Source organism: Malaclemys terrapin, chromosome 1, assembly GCF_027887155.1.
Source record: "Malaclemys terrapin pileata isolate rMalTer1 chromosome 1, rMalTer1.hap1, whole genome shotgun sequence".
Taxonomy (NCBI): Eukaryota; Metazoa; Chordata; order Testudines; family Emydidae; genus Malaclemys; species Malaclemys terrapin.
Window position 1 is genome coordinate 82,994,736 of NC_071505.1, and position 21,541 is coordinate 83,016,276.

General features: G+C 44.1%; 1 protein-coding gene across 3 annotated transcripts in view; it reads right to left on the reverse strand.

Annotated features, from left to right (window-relative positions):
• The window catches only part of NTN4 (netrin 4), a 125,843-nt gene that overhangs the window by 97,816 nt on the left and 6,486 nt on the right, over positions 1–21,541 (reverse strand). The gene's annotated exons all lie outside the window — the stretch shown is intronic.

Sequence of the window (21,541 nt, forward strand, 5' to 3'; positions counted from 1 at the left end):
CTAAGCGGCTGGCAGAGCAGCTAGCGGAGCGGAGCGGCTCACAGGTCGGTGAGCGGAGCGGAGCAGCGCGGTGCGGCACGGCTCACAGGTCGGTGAGCGGAGCGGAGTGGAGCGGCGCGGAGCGGCACGGCTCACAGGTCGGTGAGCGGAGCGGAGCAGCGCGGTGCGGCACGGCTCACAGGTCGGTGAGCGGAGCGGAGCGGAGCAGCGCGGAGCGGCACGGCTCACAGGTCGGTGAGCGGAGCGGAGCAGCTGCCAGAGCAGTTCGTGGGACGGCAGGAGTGGGACTGCGGGTGGAGTGGAGCAGTTCGTGGTGAAGGCTGGGTGGAACCCCACGGAGAAGCAGCCGGTTGGCCTCGGATCACGTAAGGTGCCCCTTAACACCCTGCTCACACACGCCCCCCCTTTTGAACTCTGGGGCTGCACTGATCAGGGACAGAGACTTTGGGGGGTTGTCGGACTTTTGGGACTTTGGTGATTCTTGGGTCGCTGGTTCCAAGAACCAACGGGAGAGGACACGGCCCAATTTGCTGGGGTGGGTCTTCGCTCATGGTTTGGTCTATGAACTCTAGTTGTGGTGTTTTTCCAATTTAATGCTGATGTCGTTTACCTCATGTTATTAAACATTTTCTGTTACACTCAGACTCCGTGCTTGCGAGAGGGGAAGTATTGCCTCTTAGAGGCACCCAGGGGGTGGTATGTAATTGTCCCAGGTCACTGGGTGGGGGCTCGAGCCGGTTTTGCACTGTGTTATTGAAGCGGAACCCCTAGATACAGAACCCGGCCCTTGTTGCTGCCAACTTAGATGGGCAGAAGGGTTACACACAGATAATCCTGGCAAGTGACCTGCACCCAGGCACTGCACAGGAAGGCAGCATCTCCCCCCACCCAGTCACTGCCAATGTGACCCAGGGGAAAATTCCCTCCCACCCCACATATGGCAATCAGTTAGACCTTGAGTATGTGAGCAAGAACCTGCCAATCAAACACCTGAGCGAGAAAATGCCACCTCAGAACCTTGGCCCACGCGCCCAACCATTTAGGCAAATTAGGCGGCCGTCTAGGGCGCCTAGTGGTTGGGGGTGCCTATAAGCCCGCTCAGGCGAGGAGGTGGAGTGGAGGTGAGCTAGGGCGGGGGGGGCAGGGGGTGCGGGGAGGGTCACCCGCAGTAATGGGGGGTCGCACAGGGGAACCGTTCCCCACCCCAGATCACCTCCACTCTGCCTCCTCCGCTGAGCACACAGCCCCCACTCTAAATCTCCTCTAATTGGCGCCACAAGCCTGCAAGGGGAGGAGAATTAGAGTGGTGCTGGCGTGCTCAACGGAGGAGATGGAGCCAAGGTGAGCTGGGGCGGGGTCCCCAGGCGGGGTTAGCTGCCGCGGGGGGGGAGTCTCCCTTTCGCTTCAGAGGAAGAAGATTAAAAAAAAACCTTCCCAGAATACATGGGAGGAACAAAGGAGGGGCAGGGAGGAGAAATCCCTTCCTGACCCCTGCAGGTGGCCGCCTGAAACCCTGAAGCATGAACTTGTCGGAACATAAGACATAAACCAGAACTAACCTGGGGCTCTTGAGGCCTGCCTGCTACCATCACACGCAATCCCGTCATACAAGTGGACTCACAAATTTGTTCATCTCGCTCTTAAAACTAATTAAGTTGTTTGCCCCCACAACTCCAATTGTGAGGCTGTTCCAGAACCTCACCCCACTGATGATTAGAAACTTTCTTCTAAATTTCCAGCCTGAATTTGTTCATGGCCAACTTATATACATTAGTTCTTACCTTCCTTGGTATTTACCCACTAATATAGAGAGCAATCCTATCCCCTCTCAGCCATCCTTTTGCTAGACTAAACAAGCCAACCTCTTTCTCCTCCATTCTCCTGATCATCCTAGTAGCTCTTCTCTTTGCCTGTTCCAGTTTAAATTAATCTTTCTTGAACATGGGTGATGAGAATTGCAGACTTCTCTGGCCTGGCACAATCAGGGACTGACATATCTCCACAGTCACAAAATTATACACTTTCGTCACTATGTAGCTGGGGTAAAGTATGTGCCTAGGAGCAAGCCTATGATAGTCTCAGCTGGGATTGTTAAAGAAAGTGGACATCCTGACATCTTCTGTAAACAGCGTAACTTCCAAGTTCTGCTGCATCACCCTGTCCTGAGGAGCCAGACTTCCACTGTAGTAATAATTCATAGTAATGGGTACATATGTAGAGCACCTTTCATCCAAGCATCACACAACGCTTGACAAGTATTAATTTGTTATCCTTCACAGCACACCTGTGAATTACAGATGATCATTCCCTTTTTCACAGATAGGTACACTGAGACACAGAAGTTTAGTAACTTGCCCAAAGCCACACAGCATTGGCAGTAGCAGAGCAAGGAACAGAACCCAGGCATCCTGACTGTCAGTCTCCTGTTCTGATCATAGACCAAAATGGCTCTTAAACAGCAGCCAAATGATTTCCTCCAACATAGTTCTATCCTATTTTACACGGGTTTTTATATTGCCCTCAGCACCACAGTATCAGAGGTGAAGTGTTTTGTTGTGGAAGGGTTTGGGTATTTTTTTAAAAGGTACATACTGGCTAACTGTTTACATTAGAGAAGGCAGGTTGAAGAAGTGTACCTTGCCCTTGGAGCAGATCGTGGTGAGATTTGTGACAGTCCTTAGCTCCTGGGAGAGTTTGTTCCACAGTCTCAGACCGTCCCCTGAGAACGCTCTGTTTCCTGCACAGACAAGCTTCACTCTGACGGCTGAAAGCTCCACTGAGCCTAACCATGGTTGTCATCTTAGAACATTAGCCAAACTTTTAGATACACTGGGCCCAGGTCATTGAGTCCTTTGAAGATAAAGGCCAAGATCTTGAACTTGACTCAACATCATCTCTCAACAGTTTTATTTTACATTGTTTTAGTTCTTTCCTATCAAACCATTTTTGTCTTTGCAAAAATCTAACCTAATGAATTTCTGCTCTCATTAATAATGCTGATAATAATAAAATACTTATAACATTTCCCACTCAGCAATTAACTTTTCTTTGTAAGTATCAAAGGTTCATCTGACTAACTTGGCATATCCACCTGAACTTTAAATGCAACTAAAAGAGAAACTTATGAAATGAACATCATGCCTTGGGTAAAAAAAAATGTTGGCAGAAGCTGTAAATGATTAACAAGATGTAGGAAGTTTAGAGAGCTTAAAGTGGGCAGGTATTGCTCCTAGAGTCCTCCTCTAATATAGGATTTATTTGCCTGCCTGTCAGATAAAGTGGACTCTACAGGAGAGATGCCTCTCTTTTTCCAGTGAAAAGTATTAACATTACCTGTGTTTGCACACTCACATTGTGCACTTCAGAATTATTAATGTGAGATTGGACACCATGGGGAAAAAAATCAGAAGACTGATTAATCATACAGATTGGACTTTTTGAGAAATCACTAAGCTCACTATGGACCATAAATGTTGCCTTATGTGTCATAGAAAGCACTAGATCTCTGCAGACAACCCCTATTTATGGCACAGCAGAATTCCTATTGCATGACCAAAGGCAGTTCATTGAAATCCATCCATGAGACACCATAGAGATGACACATTTTGTGGTCTTTATGATAGGTGGCTGTTTCATCCAGTGACAAAGACGACCATTCAGACAACTTCCACCAATCCCTTCTGTAACCTTTATAACACAGAGATAAAAATAGGCAAACAAACCATAATTCCTGCCTCACAATTTAAATGTTAAACAATTTTAACAAAAATCAGATGCAAATTCCTTAAATTTGAAATAAGTGATCTTTCTGCTGGCTTTAGAAGATTGATCACAATATTCTATTTATTTAGTTTGTGTGTTTGAATTTGTTTGTTTTCATAGTTTCAAGGAACTAACATATCTCAACTTTATAAATAAATATCTAGGGTAATAAAACATTTGCAGAGCTGTGGAGGGCTGTAGGTGATCAGCAATGGGTCAATCAGGAGCTGTCACAACAGGGTGAGTTAATATGCAGAAAAAATATATGCAACTGATACCAAGGACCACCCCATATGCGGTTTATGAAACTCAAAGGGCTTTCAGCCTCAAAGACTATAAAATGTATGGGTCAGATCTTGAAAATTCTTACACACACACAAACCAACAGGTGCTTGCCTGAGGGATGCATGAGTAAAAGCTACACAAAATCCTCAAGGGTTCCCTAGAAACCTCTATAACCTGGTAATAATTAGGTGATATCAGGGCCGGTGCAAGGATGTTTCGCGCCCTAGGCAAAACTTCCACCTTGCGCCCTCTCCCCTCCCCGAGCCCTGCGGCAGCTCCCTGCCCCCCCACCACCGCCCTGATGTGCTCCCCCTGCGGCAGCTCCCTCCCCCCCCGCCCTGAGGCATACCCCCCCCGCAGCAGCTCCTCACCCCCCCCAGCCCGGGGAGCCGTGCAGCAGCTCCCCACCCCAGCTCACCTCTGCTCTGCCCCCTCCTCGAGCCCTGCAGCAGCTCCTCCCCCCCGCCCTGAGGCACCCCCCCCGTGGCAGCTCCCCTCCCCACCTCAGCTCACCTCTGCTCTGCCTCCTCCCCGAGCACGCCATTGCTGTTCCACTTCTCCCGCCTCCCAGGCTTGCGGCGCCAATCAGCTGTTTGGGGCCGCAAGCCTGGGAGGGAGAGAAGCAGAGCGGGGCGGCATGCTGAGGGGAGGAAGCGGAGCAGAGGTGAGCTGGGGCGGGGAGTTCCCCTGCGTGCCGGCCCCCCCTTACTTGCTGCAGGCAACCCTCCCCGCGCCCCCTGCCCCAGCTCCCTCCACCTAAATGCCGGTCGCCGCCGAAGAAAATGCCGCCCCCCAAATCCTAGTGCCCTAGGCACCGCCTAGGTCGCCTAATAGGTTGCACCGGCCCTGGGTGATATCTTCTTCTTCAAGATCTCACTGGTTCGTTGGTACAATCTTAGTACAGCACAGTGCTAGATCATGCTAGTCTTCATTCAAATGTTACACAAATAAATGAGAGACAAGGTAGGTGAGATAATATCTTTTATTGGCCCAACTTCTGCTGGTGAGAGAGACAAGCTTTCAAGGGTACATAGAGCTCTTCTTCAGGTCTGACCTTCTTCAGGACTCAGTCCCGAAGAAGAGCTCTGTATGCTTGAAAGCTTCTCTATCTCAGCAACAGAATAAAATATTATAATAAAATAAATAAAATAAATATTAAAATAAAATATGGTCCAATAAAATATTACCTCACCCACCTTGTCTCTCTAATAGCCTAGGACTGACATAGCTACAACAACACTGCACATATACATAACATTCACACCATAGAAATATCAATTCGGTACAGATAGCTCAAAACTGTTGGATTTCTTCACCTCAGATTAACCTGTGTTGCTCCTTGAACAAAGAGTTTGTTCCCAAAATGGCTTAGTTTGCTTAATCAAGAATTTCCTACAAGACACTATTACAATAAATAAATAAATAAAAATGCTTGATCTTTTTACTGTAACTGTCATGAGACTACATCAGACACATATAGATACACTTAGTTTTAGTTTCCTGGCTTGCAAATCCCTTTAGATTTATAGCATCATCAGATATGCACCATTAAAGGCAAAGTTTTCATTTCAATTAGTCTTTTAATCCTGATTATTCTTTTCAAAAGTTACAATTTGCAAGGCTGCACTGTATGGCATAGGAAAAAGAACAGACACAGAAGAACCCCTTTGGTCTGCTGGCAAGAAAAATGATATTTAAATATTCTTCCCTCAGGCAGCTTTCTCTTCCCTCCCTGCCCTCCCCCAGTAAGATTTATGTTCTCAGGTTTGGCCTGCCTGCGGTACCTGTTTAGTGTATGTGAGATCAACTAAGCTTGGAGCTTCATCCCAAGAATGAGACCGAAAGAGAGCTGCACTTGCTTGTTCAGGGGCAATGCCATTAAAAAAACCTGGCTCGCTCCCCAGAACCACAGAATAACCTCCGAGCATGACACACAACTTCACGAGCATGACACACAACTTCACGAGCCTGTGAGATAGGGTGGTCAGTTAGAGAGTTTCAGTGAACAAGGGGATCAGGGGATCAAGGGAATTCCTTTGCAACCCAAGAGTAATACATTTTCCCAAAATATTTTTAATATGCTAGTCCATATAATATGCAGTGTTGGTGTAGCCATGTTGGTCCCAGGATATTAGAGAAACAAGGTGGGTGAGGGAATATCTTTTACTGGTGAGAGAGACAAGCTTTCGAGCTTACCCAGAGCTCTTCTTCAGGTCTGGGAAATGTCATATAGAATGTCAATGTATATAATTGAAAGTTTTGTGTCTATAATTTGCAGAATTAAAGCAAGTCTGAGAATCATCCAGTTGATGGTGTCTGACATCTAATATAGGAAAGGAAAAATGTTAAATGCAAATGAAAGAATAAAAATGAAAATGTATTAAAGAGGTGGGAAGCCACCATTTTCCTACCTGTGACATAGGTGGTACCATGGGATATGGAACCCTGGGAGTTTTACGCATAGTTTGGTGTCAGGATATGGTCCTATGTCAGCCCACTGGGGGCCTTGTTGGGAAGCAGCAGTAAAATCTGGGCTATCATCTCACTAGATCTTACAAAGTGGGAGCCCTCCATGTTAAACTAGTGTGCTGCCAAAATCTGAATAGGCGAATCAGTCTTCCCTAGGTGTTAATACTGGACCCTTGGCGCACAATGTTGCAAGAGATGCTAGCTATGAGATGAGATGTAAAACCAAAGGCCTGACTTCTTGTGGTCATTAAAAAATTCCAAGCCACTTGTCACTGGTAGCCCCAGGATCAGGTCTTGTTTCAGATGGATACGATGTTCTTCGCTTCCTGTTCTATGCTGGGTAGTGTTGCCGAGCACGGTTACACTTTTGCCATGTTCCATCCCAGAGGTGGCTGCATTTCAATAGCTGGTAAAGTGAAGGGCCAAACTCCAACAGCCATAAACATGGGTGCATGCAAGAAAATCCAGGGACAGAATAGGACAAAAAGACCATTCTGCAGGCGAGTATAGCAGAAGTTGCAGAGGGGCATTCCTGGGCAGGATCAGGTGCATTTAGCCAGTGGCCTAGGTAGGGAGCAGTGCAGTCATACTGCCCCGGGCAGAGGTTAGAAAGTGACTGTACCTCCCCAAGGCCTAATCCCTATCTAAGGAGTCCATTGCAAAGGTGCACTGGGCAGGCTGCACTGTTCTTTAGATCAGTGGTCTCCAAAGTGGGGTGCGCGCACCCAGGGGATGCGCAAGAGGATCCTTCAGGGTGCTTGGCAGGAGGAGCACCACCGGAGCAGCGCTGCTTCGGCAGTTCGGGCAGCTTTTTTTTTTTGCTTCAGCAGTTCAGGTGGGAGTCCGAGCACCTTTTTTTTTTTGCTTGGGGCGGCAAAAATGGTAGAGCTGGCCCTTCGGCGCGGCAGGGGATGCGTACTCAAAAATTTTTTACTGATGGGGTGCGCGAACAAAAAAGTTTGGAGACCACTGCTTTAGATGTTGCAGCTTGCTCTCTGCAAGTGTGGCACAGTCCAGCCTCTTCCCCTGGGCACCCCTGGAGGCATAACAAAGGAGAACTGGTTCAAAGATCTCTGAGGGGAGTAAAGGCCCTGTCACCACCTGGCCCAAAGTGCTTGTCTGTCAATAGCGTCCGAGGCACTTCACACAGAGAAAACAAATACACCATTAAACAGGCTCGAAGTCTTCCTCCCCCTCATCGCTTTACTAGAAAATCATTAGGTCAGTCCCTGTCTTTTCTAAATGAATTAAGTACCTGGCCCCTCTGTTGGTCTCTGGTATAATGTAACGCTGTTGTGCTGTGCCTAGCTACCAGCTACTTTTTACCTAGTCAGGACTACCCTCTAAATAGACCCGTTCCAGCACCACGCAGAATTTTGTCATTGACTCAAGGGGGTGCTGTGTCCAGTCCTGTAATGCCACCTCGGTGTAGCGCATGAAGTGCCTTTGTTCCAAAGATGGAAGATCAGGAAGAGTGAGTTTAAATTCTTCTATGAAATGCGAGTATACACCAGCGACATTTGAAAACACGTTGCCTTTCATGCGTGTTAGCATTCGCTGTGGTCTTCTGGGTTTGTCCAGCTTCCAATGGCAACTAAAGCAAATGGGGCCAGCAGAAATGTTAGTAGCGATGAGCAAACCTCTCATGGTTTGAAGGCCACATCTGTTTCAAGGCCACATCCACTTCTCCTCTGCACAGCTCATTTTAGGGGTCCTGAGTCCTGCAAGTTACCGAATCCAAATTCCCCATGCTCTAGGGCCCTGTGTGTCCCAGAGCACATGAGATTTGGATTTAATTAAGAAGGGATATGGTGGGTTCTTAGGCAAACTTTCCGAAGCCTAAAAGAAGGTATGAGGTTGGGGTAAGAGATGGGCAAAGATTTTTGTGGTGTGTTTACGTAATCCAAACATGTGATCCCATTGAGCATTCTGGACTCCCATTGGTGCCAATGGGAGTTAAAAATGACCAGTGCCTTGCAGGGTCAAGCCCTTGGGTAAGTGGACACCATTTATTTTTGTTCTCTGCTCCATCAGAGTTAGTTCCAGGAAAAATCTGTAGGAGCTGGTATATAAATCCATGAGGAATGAAGACAGGCTGGATGCAATAATGCTACAAGGGAGATCATATAAAGGCTAATCTGCCACAGCAGATATATAATATTGATCAACCATTCAAAGACACAAACACATACCAGTAAAATGTGCATATATGATGCTTCAAAAGATGGTATTGTGTCAATATTTGTTGCCGAAGAGACTCTCTAACAGCAAAGAATGACAATGAGTAAAATCCTCAGAGTGAATTATTAGCACCCCTATGAATTCATGAACAAGTAAATACAAGTTATTAACGTATTAAAATACTGTAGTGGGCACTCAGCTACATTGAGGCCTTTTATTTTAATGATGAGCTCTAGACTAGGATAAGTTAAAGATGAGAACCATAACTAAGAAGTATTAATATGACCCTGTCTGTGTGTGTGGGGGCGGGGAGTGGATGGGAGGGGGACAGAAAGCTTTTCATGTGCACTAGAGATGGTTTTTCAGTCTGAGCATTCAACTGAAAGATTTGATGTCTGAGTCTTTGGGGAAATACATTTTAATTTGTATTTGACTATCTCTGACTGTAGCATCCAATTCCAATCTCCATCAATGTAACTGAGAAGTAGCTTGACTGAAGGCAGTGAAGTTATTCTGGATTTGCAGCACATGAGCATGATTTAGATCCGAACCTGGCTCCTTATACTAATCTTATTACAATTATAACATGTGGTCAAACTTGAACACTTTATCAAGGCCACATTCCCCACTCCCATGAAAAAAGACCATTAGATTGGAGGTCAGCAACTCTGCAGAGATTTCCCTCCACACGCACAGAATTTAACCAAATTGTTCCAGGCTGGGGACAGCCCCACCATGGAATTTGGCCAGAGGTTTGATCCATCAAACTGGCAGATCTCTGGGATCTGATGGAAGCCCAAATCAGTTGTGCAGGCCTCCTCCTCTCTTCTTGCTCCTTGGTAGCACAGGTCTAATGGAACAATGGTTGTAGTGCCCCCAAAATTCCCCTTACAGAGGAGGAGAATCTGGCCTTCAGTTTTTACTCAGACAAAACTTCCAGAAGAGTACAAGGGCTACAACTGAGACAAGTTCCTGCACAGGGTACACAAGAAGAGAGAGGATCTGTGGACTCTGTGCAGGAGCTGGCCACCACTTACCTTTTCGTATTTCCATTCTTTTCTCCTTAAGAAGGGGTTAAAACACTTCCCTTGGCTCACTGGTGCATACACTGTTTTATCTTGCCCTTGAAATACTTCCTCTTTATTTGAGACCAGACCGAAGTGGGAAAATAGAAACACATGCTACCAAATTGGAGGCCAGATTCTGCTCTCACTTAGAATCCGGTTTGGCAAAGGACTTAAGTGCATGCTTAAGTACATCCCTATTCAGCAAAGTACTTAAATGTGCACTTAAAGTTAAGCATGTGTTCATGTGCATTGCTGAATCAGGACTTTACATTACAGTGATTCCACAATCACCCTATTGACTTCACTGGTGTTATGATGATTTAAAGTGATAAAAGTGAGATCAGAATATGCCCTCACTAGATTATGATTCATTATAATTTTACAAATCAATAAAAAGTCTTATTTATTTCAGCAATCGTATTTAACATGAAGAGCTAATCAGTGACAGTCTCCATAATTATCATGCTTTCCCAGTTGAGTGCTACTGCTTTTCTCCCCCACACCACCCTCCCCGCTCCTTAGCTAGTTGAAATCAGTGAGTTCCAAATCAGTGGAATTATACCAACTTGGTTCAAAAACTCCATTTACAATAATTTTTGTGAGACTTTATTCTAAGAGATTTTGAATATTTATACTGAAAAGCCTATATTCCGTACACAAGAAAAAGGTCTCATTTACCACAGGATGGAACCAAAATGAAGAAAATGCAATACTTGCTTAATTTCATGCCTAACCAACAGGTCCCTTTAAACTATTAATATATGTTTCTTGCATGAAAAGGTTAGTCAGTAGCCAGGAGAAAGGGGACAGCTCTTTCACGTCAACACTCAATAAAAGGCGGCTGTATGGTAAGTTATATTGAAGAATAATGGATCAGTCCACATGGGATTTGCATTCCTTTGTACTACATGTTCTTTGAGGTCTGTGATTAAGTATAAACAACTCTTCAGAATCAGCAGATAGTTTTTCAAGCTGAAGCAAAATAGAGCGATCGGACATTATGCAAAGCCCATGCAAATATGTTGCAAGCAAGCAATTAAACCGTAAAATGCAAGCTGCATCATGACAACAATGAAGTGCCTAATAATGACTCTCCACAAGAAATTGAATTTACTGTCAGTTTGATTCCAGCTCTTGAGAAGCAATATACTTCTATGAAGATTCAGTCAAAATTTATTCAAATGTTGATGTTCCTAAATTTAATATTTTAAGACTGGTTAACTTTTAATTGTGCAGTCCTATTTATAATGCATCAGTGCATCCTTTGTGTATATTGTGGAGTATTCTGTTGTACAAACTGTGATCGCTAGACATACATTAATTAATTGACAGAAAGATGTTAACATTATTCAGGCTGCTGTCCATTGTTATGGAAATCTGTTTCATCGTTACCACATTAACATAATCTACATTGTATTAAGCTCCAAAAGTCCTTCTCTTAGTAGACTGTACTTCTAGGGCCTGATTCTCCTCCCTCTTACAGTGGTGCAAATCAGGAGCCAATGAAGTTACCCCAGCGTAAAGCAAGAAGAGAAGTGAGAGAGAGAGGACTGTCTGAGTTTCCGGGCAGCTGCACCTGTACTTGCCCTTTGTGATCCCAGGGCACCAAATTTAGGCTTCTGGCTCCCAGCTGTCACCACTCTTGGGTGGAGACCCACATCTCTCTCCCTCCTGACCAGGGGTTTTAAGGCTGCACAGCTCCCTGCCTTACTCCATGATATCCCCAGCAAGCCAGATGGTCTAAAAGGCCAGTGCCTGTGCTTTGCTTTCTCTGTGAGGGCTATGATGAGTGTATTGCAGCAGATGTGAGATACCATACTGCTCCTTCTAAGCAAGCACATTTATTCTTATGGTAAAAGTGTCCCATAGAAAACACTGAAACAATAAAAGAACATACACACATGCTAAAAAGCTTATCAGAGGTCACCACATTCCAGACTAAGGCTCTGGAAGGTTTTAGTCCTTCAGACCCACAACTGGGTTTTCCCTGTGGTTACAAGTTCATCCATCTTAGATCCAGAACCCAAACCCAGAATAGGCAGATCAGCCATTTCTTATATAGCTCTGGCCTTGATCTTGGGCTTCTATATCAGATAATCAGCTGACAATGATCCTCCTCTCATGGCATAGTTTCAAAAGGCTACTTTTTGCATAATCAGAGTTGGGTAATTTCCATTAACCTCCCACTAGGGATTCCCCAAGAAATCCACTTATTATCCCAAAATTCCATACTTGTCAGGCACATTAGCACCAAAGATCTGACTCCCAGTCAAGCGCCAGCATATAAATTTGCTTAATATGGGTTGAGGAGTGGGTGTGGGAATGAGGAGCAAATTTATATGCTGGCATTTGACTGGGAGTCAGGTCTTTGGTGCTAATTTCTCCAGCGGAGGTAATCTCAGAAATTGACTGGGAACCATTTTACAAGCAGTAACTCAACACAATGACTGGGTCAAATTCTGGACAGTTATGTAACTGGCTACAAAATGGATGCACATTAATGCTTTGAAAGCAGTATTTGCAGACTCCTTAGCTTAGAATCATAGAACAGGAAGGGACCTCGAGAGGTCATCTAGTCCAGTCCCCTGCACTCAAGGCAGGACTAAGTATTATTTAGACCAGGGGTCAGCAACCTGCGGCACACGTGCCAAAGGTGGCACGCGAGCCGATTTTTACTGGCACGCTGCTGCCAGCCAGGGTTCTGGCCGCCGGCCCCACTCAGTCCGCTGCCTGCCTGAGTGAATGGAACCCTAGGATGGAACCCCAGACTGGCGCTGAGACGCTCAGCCCGTCGCCGGTCTGGGGTTCAGACCGCCAGCCCCGCTCAGCCAGCTGATGGTCTAGTGTTCTGGCCACCGGCCCCGCTCAGCCTGCTGCCGGCCTGGGATACCAGCTGCCAGCCCAGCTCACCTTGCTGCTGGTCTGGGGTTCCAGCTGCTGGCCCCCTGCAAGCTGTGGTCCGGGCCTCTGGCCCTGCCCAGCTGCTGCCGGCCTGGGGTACCAGCAGCCAGCCCAGGGCTCTGGTCCTGGGCTGGGCCCAGAGCTCTGCAGCCACTCCCAGCTTCTAAAAAAATCTCGCATGTCTCGCACCCCCAGAAAGGGCATCTCACACCCCCAGGTTAAGAACCACTGCACTAAACTGATAAGATCTGCATTTTAATGTAATTTAAAATGAAGCTTCTTAAACATTTTAAAAACCTTGTTTACTTTACATACAACAATAGTTTAGTTATATAATACAGACTTATAGAGAGAGACCTTCTAAAAACGTTAAAATGTATTACTGGCACGTGAAACCTTAAATTAGAGTGGATAAGTGAAGACTCAGCACACCACTTCTGAAAGGGTTGCCGACCCCTGATCTAGACCATCCCTGACAGGTGTTTGTCCAACCTGCTCTTAAAAATCCTCAATGATGGAGATTCCACAACCTCACTAGGCAATTTATTCCAGTGTTTAACCACTCTGACAGTTAGGAAATTTTTCCTTATGTCCAACCTAAACCGCCCTTGCTACAATTTAAGCCCATTGTTTCTTATTCTATTATCAGAGGTTACCAAGAACAACTTTTCTCACTCCTCTTTGTAACAATCTTTTATGCGCTTGAAAACTGTTATCATGTCCCTTCTCAGTCTTCTTTTCTCCAGACTAAACAAACCCAATTTTTTCAATCTTCCCTCATAGGTCATGTTTTCTAGACCTTTAATCATTTCTGTTGCTCTTCTCTGGACTCTCTCCGATTTGTCCACATCCTTCCTGAAATGTGGCGCCCAGAACTGGACACAATACTCCAAATGAGGCCTAATCAGCACGGAGTAGAGTGGAAGAATTACTTCTCCTGTCTTGCTTACAATACTCCTGCTAATACATTCCAGAATGATGTTTGCTTTTTTTGCAACAGCGTTATACTGTTGACTCATATTTAGCTTGTGATCCACTATGACCCCCAGCTCCCTTTCCACAGTACTCCTTCCTTGGTAGTTATTTCCCATTTTGTATGTGTGCAACTGATTGTTCCTTCCTAAGTGGAGTGCATTTGTCCTTATTGAATTTCATCCTATTTACTTCAGATCATTTCGCCAGTTTGTCCAGATCATTTTGAATTTTAATCCTATCCTCCAAAGCACTTGCAACCCCTCCCAGCTTGGTATCGTCCGCAAACTTTATAAATGTACTCTCTATGTCATTATCTAAGTTACTGATGAAGATATTGAACAGAACCAGACCCAGAACTGATCCCTGCGGGACCCCACTCGTTATGCCCTTCCAGCATGACTCTGAACCATTGATAACTACTCTCTGGGAACGATTTTCCAACCAGTTATGCACCCACCTTATAGTAGCTCCCTCTAGGGTTGTATTTCCCTAGTTTGTTTATGAGACGGTCATGCAACACAGTCTCAAAAGCCTTACTAAAGTCATTATATACCACATCTACTGCTTTCTCCCATCTACAAGGCTTGTTACCCTGTCAAAGAAAGGTATCAGGTTGGTTTGACACTATTTGTTCTTGACAAATCCATGCTGACCATTATTTATCACCTTATTATCTTCTAGGTGTTTGCAAATTGATTGCATAATTATTTGCTCCATTATCTTTCTGGGTACAGAAGTTAAGCTGACTGGTCTGTAATTCCCTGGGTCCTTATTTCCCTTTTTATAGATAGGCACTATATTTGGGGACTTCCTCTTTGATTTGTCACCAGGCACTATAATGGTATAGAAATAAATAATAATAATATTGTGTGCTTCTATTTTTACCAACAGCGTTCCCTTTGCAGACCCTCCCCTCCAGAATACTTCTGTCAAAATGTCTGGACTATGCTTTCTGATCCTAGACCTCACCCTGTGATGCCTTTCCATGGCTCCTGTCATAGCAGGTCTGCAGATCATCATCTCTGCATTGGCTGGAATTAGAATTAGGGTGGAGGTCTTCTGCCCCTTGTTCTCCCTCAGCTTAGGGTTTTTCAGGTGTGAGCTTGTATGTCCAGGCCTGCTAGAAACTAGCCCTGCTTTACAGTAACAGTATTGCAGAACACTTCAGTTTATCACAGTCTACATGTGCAAACAGGAGTAAACTAAATAGGTTACAATAAATCACACAGGGTCAGACTGTGCCCCGCTCCTTTGCAAAAGAGTTCGTGAACAAGGAGCTTCCCCATTTATGACCCCAAATAGGGACAGAGCACAAATGAAGTCTGTTTTTGGTTATATGAGCAGAAGGACTACACAAGACCAGTGTTAGCTACCCGAACTGGGATGGGGAGGAGACAGAGCCTGTGCCCCATCACTTTCCACACTGGCCACATGCTGTACTTTCTTAAGGGGTGAAGCAGTGGCTGTGCTCATGGAACTTCAAGAGTCAATGCACGCACTTCTTTGAGTTGCACTGGACTGATTCTTCATTGCTTGCACTTTGTTTTGCCAGTGACCCGACTGTGGGGAGAAAAGGAATGGGAGACTGGTACCACGACAGAGCAGGGAGCAAACTGGAGAGGAAGAGCTGAGGCTGGAGAGGGAGAGAGAGACTCTATGGAGAATCTCCAAGGGTAGGGATCTTACTCTCTGCTGCCTTGCACCTTGGAGAGTCATTGGCACCTGTGCAAAGAGAATCAAAATGGGCATGAAATGCTCCCACCAGTGTGAGTGGAGAATTCTGATTTGGTGGTGTTTCATATACATTGTGCACAGGTGTAAATTTAAATCTAAATGTGATAAATATTTGGTTTTCAAAAAATATTTCTGTTATAGTTTTCCATCTTTTGTTTAAAATATTTGGTTTAAAAAAAATCCAAAAGATTTTATCACAAATTTCAGTTTTTCATTCAAAACAAACAAAAAAATGATCAAAAATGAAAATTCTATGACAGTTTTCACTTTTGATTAAAAGCCGTTTACCTTTGCTTCTCAATGAAAAAATGTTCACCAGCTTTATTTTACCTCCACTTTGCCCTCTCCTTCTCCCATCTCATCTCTCATTCTCCAGCTTGTTCCCTAGTGTCCCACCCTTGTCTCTCCAGAGTGGATGAAAATAAATTGACAAGATGCAAAGTAGTGGAGAATTAGATCCAGTGATTTTGCAATTGCCAGAATAGAAAGTGAGCAAGAGGAGGAGAGACACATAGGAAGAGAACAATCATGAGGCTTAGAATGAGATCAGCAGAGGATGCAATTGTGGAAATGAAATGAGCAAGCTGCAAAATCAGGGAGATCAGGGACTGGTGGCAAGGCTGATAGGCTGTGTTAGTTGGGGTGTATTAGAGTACAGGGCTGGAAGTGTTTTTGTTCCACTCTGGAAGACAAGTAGACACATTCGAGGATCCCAAGACTTACCCAGAGAAGAGACTGGGAGAGGGGTTGGAACAAGAATGAAGCTTCATCCATTACCTAGCCTTCTTTTCTTAGCATAGCCCTGTTACTTTTTCAACATCCCTGTGCTCAGTTCCCAGTCACAGTGCCAGAAAGGGAAACACAAAGCTGCTCTATTAAAGAAAAAGATCAAAAGCAGCTCCCAGGGCCAATTCCATATCTCTTATTTCTCCATAAATGTTGAGCTTTGTGCCTTAAAAATGAACCTACGGACTTGGCATTTTGCCTCTTGTGGTGTCATAAATCTCTGAAAATCAGCATCAAGGTAAAGATGCAAATAAGGGACATTTTCTGACATAAGAATCAGGATAGGCCTGTTACTAGTCCAATTTTTATTCATAAAGCCTTGTCTTTAAAAAAAATCTGTGTTTTGGCCCTAATTAATTCATTGAGTCGCTTTAAAAAGGAACATTCAATAAGTGTGCAAAGGTTTGAGTTGCTAAAGCCACTTCTGGCTTATACTCAGGACATTGGCTTGGAATAGGCTTTCACTTGTATAAAAAGTATAGTGTAAAAACACAATCCTTTATTTACGTAGCATGGAAGTGCACAGAATCTTCAGTTAAACTGTAAGCTCCTCATGGCAGGACCCATCTGCTAATCCATTTGGGCCAGGCCCGATCCTGATTCTCCTCTCTATCTAGCCTCTCACTGACCCCTCCCCTGTACTGCTTACTTGCTTCTATTTTCTGAATCTAGGGCTGAAAAGTGTATTGATTATACCACTTTCAGGCAAGCTCTTCTTACACAGTATCTCAAATCGCTGTTTCTTCTAGTTATTAAAGGCTAGATCCACAAAGAGATCTTAGGCTCAGTATTGGCATGACCAATTTTAGGCACCCTGCTGCCCACTGGAATCTTCAGCCCTAAATTAGGTGTGTAGGCTCCTTATACAATGCATGGGGACTGGAGAGTTAGGCACCTAAGAATGGGAGTCACAAAAGCCAGCTCATTGAGCAGGGAGCCACCTAAGTTACCCAGTGGGAAATGGCTAGGAAAGGGGTAGGGGGTGGGGGATGGAGGGGCTTAAGTTTCACCTGTCAAAGGGAGTTAGGTTGGGAGTTACCTACCTGTGGACTCCACTTGAGATTCACTGCCAAGAACCCTCTCCTGGAGTTAGACACCTTTTAGAAGTTAGACAGCTTTTCTCATTGAAAATGAGATGATGGTACAACCTCCTCTTATTCAATAGCCCACAGGTTAGAGCCCTGATCTCAGATGTGGGAGATCCCACATTCTAATCCTTACTCTGCCTGAAGTAGGGCAGCAACTTGAACACAGGTCTTGCACCACCTACAGAAGTGCCCTAACCACTTGTTTAGCCTGAGGTGGAGCGCCTGAGGTGGCGCACCCAAGCTCTCCTGCAGAAGCTGTTCCATTTTAGTCGTTGAGCCAGTGAGAGCATGCGAATGCCTATGGCCTAGTTGTTACACACAGTCATCTGGAAGACCCAAGTTCCAATCTCTGCTCTACACCAGGTCTCAGGATATGAGGTGCCACACTCAGAATCAAAGGCCACTTTTAACCGTTTGGCCCAAATAACTTGTCCAAGGTCACATCTGTCAGTGATAAAGTCACAAACAGAACCCAGGTACTTTGACTTCCATTCCCTTTCTTTTTACGTTTAGACCATACTGCTTTTATACAGGCACACACAGCCTGTGTTTTTGTACCTCGACTTTTATATATGATACTGAAACTTTTTCAAGTGGTGCTCCAAGAGGCTTGTGCGCAGTTGGCTGTCATGCTATACAGTAGTTGCTTTATATTAAAGAGACCTGTGAGCAGTTCAGAGTTTATATTGATGTTTTAAAGAATACTGGGCCAACTTAGCTGCAATTAAATAATACCCTTTCAAGCTAGATATTTTAAGATGGCTGCATATTGAAACTACTGTTTCAACTGAAACTGTTTCCGTATGTCTGAAATTAGGTGCTACAATTAGTGGGAGTCAGCAGTGCATAATTCAAAACAGCACACAAAACTCTGGTATTGCTTTAGGTGAGATACACATTGCTATTGGCAGTTAGAAGTAATTGCTGGAATGTAGCACGCTGTAATAAATTAAATGTGATCTATGCTAAGCATGCATGCTTGCCATCTGGTTGCCAGAGAGTTGCTGTTATTACTTTGCACGTAAATACAAGTGATGTTTAAATGCAGGGAACTGAAGTGTGCCATATGCATAAACTCCCAAATGATTTAGGGCTCCAATCCCTTCGACTCAACATTTGTTTTAAAATATGAAATAATAAGACAATTTGGAATTGGAGGTCTCCTTTCTTTGCAATTATCACAAACTACAATAAAATGAAGCCAACATATTAGACACTGCAACAATAAGGCCATTCTGTGAATGGATTGCTTTGTAGCATGCTACCTGGAATACACTGAATAACACTGAATTCCTCCCCTTACCTAAGGTATTTGCTGATTTCTACTTGTAGGCGTCTCAATCCTTAGAGCCCTGCAAATTTGCGGATATCTACTTTATATCTGCAGATGTCTGACCATATTTGCAGATGGATGCGGATCCAAATTTTATGTTCAGAGCCCAGCAAACCTGCAGATATCTGCGGACCACGTTAGCGGATTGCGGATTGGATGCAGATACAAATTTTGTGTCCACACAGGGGGCTATCAATCCTTTAGCTGCTGCACATGCAGAAATTCCACTGACTCGCATGCAGACTGACTCGGCCTGTATTTGCACACCTCTAGGTGGACACACTTTACTGGGATGACTTCAGTGGGAACTGTATACACAAATAGTAGCTTCAGAATCAACCTCGGATGAGCCAAATCCTGCCCTGGTTTACACTCTTTGCAAACCCAAGTCAGGGCTGAATTTCTTCTCTCTGAGCATCACCTGTAGAAAGGTTACCAAGGAATCGTGTGAATGAGGACACACAAATCACACTCTTCTGTGATCAAACTCGAGAGGGAGTGGTCACCAATCCTGGTGTAGCTATTGTCATAGGGCTCAACATTACATGGTAAAGTGGCATTACATAACCTTATGGAGATGGCATACAACTGGTGGAGATGCTGAGAGCCTAAGACACTCCTCAGCCTGGCACCTCCTGCTACTTCTACTACAGAGTCCCTTCTTTAGTGAGTCCCAACCCCAGCATGGGGGGAAGTTCTTTCTCTGCTTTTACCAAAGGACGGGGAGCAGGAAGCAGTTTTCCCTTGTCGTCCCCTTATTTTAACCCTTTATTGGATTAATAAAGTAACTGCTAAGGACACCGGCCTCTTCAGTGAGCCTAGAGGCTTTCATTCCTTCAATGAAAAGAATGCACTTAAACGTTTCTCTCTAGACCAGAACAGCTGCTGCCCTCCCATGACTTTTTACATAGAAGGGTGCATTTTAGTGAATAGACTTATGTATTCCTTTGGACAGGTACTCCTTACTCCTTTCTTAACCAAACCAGGGCCCAATCCTGGAGAAAGCTAACTGAATAACTCCAGTGATGGCTGATATGGTTTGACTCTTCACGTGTATTGTTAATTTTTAACAGTGACAATCCTTATGACCCTTTAGCAAGGCAATTGCTTTCAGACTGTGGGTTGGATCCTCAGTTGGGGTAAACAGGCATAATGGAACACTGATGTGTGCCAGCTGAGGGTCTAGCCCTTTAAATTAAAACACTGTCAAGGCCCTGCTATGGAGCTAACATATTCTTCTGTGAAGAAAACAAACAAAAACTGAAAAACTGTACAAAGCATCCTCCCTTTGGATGCAAAATTTGAGGGAAATTAAATCACAACTTAATTTATTCATATCTGATCTTTTCATTTAAAGGTCAGGTTTTACACTGGGATATCTATATGTGATTTTCACTGAATTCAGTGAGAACCACGTATGGCTATCTCAGGGCAAAATTCTCACTGAATTCAGTGTGAATTCCATGAACATATCCAAGAGTGGAAATTTGGCCCTAAATGTCTATGAACTGAATCATTAAACTGCTGGGATGGGGGTGGAAAACTGTGCCCAAATAAATTTGTTAAGTCTGTAAGATGCCACAAGGACTCCTCGTTTTTGTGAGAATTCTGTATATCAACAGATGATTTACTAAGGCTTAGTCTACACCACAAAGTTTTGCCAGCATAGGTAAGTTGGCTAGAAGTGTGGGAGGAAAAATCATACCACCAGCTGACATAGCTATGTTGGTAAAAACCCCAGTGTAGATGCAACTATGCCAACATGAGTGCTTCTGTTGACATAACTAGTGTCATCAGGGAAGTGGTGTTACTATGCCAGCGGAAAAACTCCTTCTATTGTATACGCTGTATATACACTAGAGGGCTCTGCTGGCATAGCTTTACCAACAAAGCCTTTGTAGTGTAGACAAGCCCTTATTTATTTGGAGATGTATATTGATCCCCAGCACGATGGCATGGGGAGCCTAACTTCAAAGAAAATAATCAACACAGTCTAACAGAATAAAACTGATCTTTCTTTTTGTTAATAACTCACCCCATTCTCTATTTTATTCCAAAGGAAAATCAAAAGTTTGATTTAACAAACAAAACACATCTGAAAAGCACTGTAAACTGATCATCTACCTCTTGAAAGACCACTAGAGGGAGCAGATTTTACCAACAGTCCACCGAGGATACCTCACCACTAACGAAAGTGTAAACCCAGAGATAGCAACACAACAGATCTTAATTTCTGTATTAGGGTTTCATTAGAGGGAATCTCTCAGAAAACTAGTTGAATTATCAGTGTAAGCAAAAAAGCAAAACAATGCATTGTGTAGCAGATCTATATGTTCTTTATTTTCTGTTGTTTGTAATGTATAAAATAACCTCTTTTCAATATTGTCATTTTTCTTTTAGCAAATGTGATTTTTCCCTTCTATTTTTCTTTTGTTTACCTCTTTTTTTCATATTAGCGTCCATGCACATAGCATGTATGATGGAGTGGGGTTTCTTAATTAACTAGTATGTCCTTCTTCCACAGAATTACAGAAAAATTATTGGGTCAACGTAAGCAGTGTCTCTTTTTGGTTTATTTTACTTTAATTTGTTGGTGACAGTGGTAGTTATTTAACAGGGACATGGACACCATCAGTTGAAAAATAACCCCATTTCTGTCAAATTTTGACCTTTTGTTACAAGTAACATTTAAAATTACTAGAACTGAAAGAGAATGGAGAAAAATATTGTTCTGTTTTCTCCTTCCATCACATTTGTTTACTTTCTGAAATTAACAATATCTTTGTGTGTGTGTGTGTGTGTGTGCCAGTTTCAACATTTTTCCAGTATAGTCAATTCACCTGTTGCTTGTGTGGGTCTTTCACAAAGCAACAGGGGAGAGAGAAACATTTTTAAAAGTAGGAAAATGTGATTGTAAAACCACACAGATGTAGTACTTGCAACTACTTTTAACTCATTTC